General features: G+C 43.2%; 1 protein-coding gene across 1 annotated transcript in view; it reads left to right on the top strand.

The window, feature by feature from the left end:
- LOC144513473 (calcium/calmodulin-dependent protein kinase type II subunit alpha) overlaps positions 1-2,500 on the top strand; it is a 49,692-nt gene that overhangs the window by 37,948 nt on the left and 9,244 nt on the right. The gene's annotated exons all lie outside the window — the stretch shown is intronic.

The raw sequence follows: 2,500 nt of genomic DNA, 5'->3' as shown, positions 1-2,500 counted from the left end.
TATTTATTTATTATTATTATTATTATTATTATTATTATTATTATTATTATAAGAAATGGAGCTAAGTTGCTAATGGTCCAAGTCAGAAAATGTTGAGAATAAAAGTCAGAATACATTTTGAAACATGCATCGCTGCTTGTCCCTCTGAGAAGTTGGACGCCGTGCGCACGGCGCCGCGTAACTAGACTACTGCCGGGGTCTCGTTGGTTATCGGGATTTTGTAAGATTATTTTTGGGGCATTTTTAGGCCTTTATTTGACAGGACAGCTGAAGACATGCATGACAGAAGGAATGACGTGCAGTAATCTCTATATATGGGCGCGCATTAGGGTGCATCAAAAACACAATTCTTGACTTTTGGTATGGCTGGGTGCTAAAAGTGTGCCAATAGATAAACAACACGTGCAAAATATTATCCCAGTACATGATGATTTAGGGGTGCCACCACACATCTGTTTTTGTTGGATGAAGTGGCTAACAGTGCTCAATGGTCGCCATGGAGATCTGAGGTAAATAATACTATAGTATTATAGTATAATACTACAGCTTAAGAATACTGAGGTGATCTTTCTGTGTTGGGTATGTATTATTATATATTACTATCATATCTGTAGTTGTGTCTTTGTATACTTCTTTATCATAAGTAATTTAAGTCATATTTATAGGTTTTTGGTGCTCATTACATCATCTAACGTTAGCTAGCAGCAGTTTGCTAACCACAGTTAGCTATCTATGCTAGCTAAGCTATTGAGCTTAACATCAACAGTATTCTAGAGTGGACAATGTCATATTCAGAGTATCGATGTCTCATGTTTATTGAGAGTAGCATTGTAGTTGTTACAGTAAATTAACATTTTAAATACAAGTATATGTGCTTATATATATATATATATATATATATATATATATATATATATATGTGCTTATACTATATATATATATATATATATATATATATATATATATATAGTATAAGCACAGCTAGCTACTCTGGTAGTGATGTAAAGGTTATGATGAAGTTAGACTATGTACAGCTACAATTTGAGGCTTATGCAAGAATGGTTTATCATAATTGGGTGATATTAAGTATGGTAAGATATGATTTTAAACACTATCATTGAGCTTGTATCCTTTTCATTCTCAGGCCCTGCACAACACAACCCACCCCAGGATCCAGCTCTCCTAAGATGCTGCCCTCACCAGCTGGTCCCTGCCAGACTAGCAGTCGCAGCCTGGTCTTCGGTCTGGGCCCCAGCATCACCAGTGAGGATGGCATCATCACCGGCGCCAAACTGCCAACTAGTCGTCAGATCTTACGCTGCATGCTTGCCAAGAAACCTGGTGCAAATGGAGCGTTGTCGCAGTTCGAGGCAGCCAAGGTTGTCCTGGAGCAGGTGCGGCCATTTTACAAGAAAGCCAGCATCCCAATGGTGAGCGACAAGCGTGCGTGCCACAAGATGGTAGACTTAGTCAATGCTAACAACAAGCTGCGGAAAATCTCCCAGGCCAAGCGCTCCAGTGAGACTACGGCGAAACAATTGTGGCATCCAGTCTGGAGTGCAGACTTGATGCCACATTTCCGCTGTGGCCTCCAAATGTTGAAAAGCTGATTGATAACCCAGAAGACCTAGCCTTCTTGGCCAGCATGAAGACTGACAGAGTGGCCACATTTGGTGTATTGGACAAAAAGCTGCAGCTCAAGGTGAAGCGGCGAGAGGAGCGTCAAGCTGCCGCAGCAGCCGGGCAGTCCCGCTGTGAAAAGGAGCTGGAGGAGATGACGGCAATGTCCAGCTTGGAGTCGGAGAGTGACGAGGAGTCAGAGGAGGATACTAACAGTCTATCCACCATCTGAGGGCGACCCATCCCACAAGCATAAGAAGACTGGAACACTGGTTTGGGATGCACCAGCTGCACATTGATCCAGAATTTATGTCTCTCGATGTGAAGGAATGGGCGACCATTGCTGCGTTAAAAAAAAGTGAGGTCAATGTACGTGCAATGAACGTGGTCAATGACCGTGCCGAGCGTGGCGTCAAGCTCACATCCGACTTTGTCGCAGTGGCAAGAAAGGAGCAGCACCTGCAGAAAGTTGAACATGACCGCAACCAACAGCCAAACCTTCGCCGCTGCAAACGCAAGCCAATCCCTGAATAGGACGGTTACTCTTGGGTGGCGGGTGGGGAGACATATCTGGGGGGAGACGCACTGGCTTGGTTCAGAGTTCAAGTTCCATTTCCTCTCTCTTTCTCCCTGGTGATGTTGCTCAGTGGAGCAGTTTAGTTAGTGTCAGCTCTTACCATCAGGCCCTGTTAGTTGCCAGTGGGTTTGTTCTTTTAAGTGTGTCAGTATCACCCCTTGTGTTTGACAATAAAGTAAATTAAACTTTATATGTGTCTGACATCCATCACTGCTGCACAAAAGTCAGGGTAAGACCACGTGAACATGTCCCGTTGACCTCCATTCATTTTGTCTATAGGAGAAATAAATGGAGGATCTAGAA

This window comes from Sander vitreus, unplaced genomic scaffold (assembly GCF_031162955.1).
Source record: "Sander vitreus isolate 19-12246 unplaced genomic scaffold, sanVit1 ctg259_0, whole genome shotgun sequence".
Classification (NCBI taxonomy): Eukaryota; Metazoa; Chordata; class Actinopteri; order Perciformes; family Percidae; genus Sander; species Sander vitreus.
This window is presented reverse-complemented; position numbering and strand designations above follow the sequence as displayed.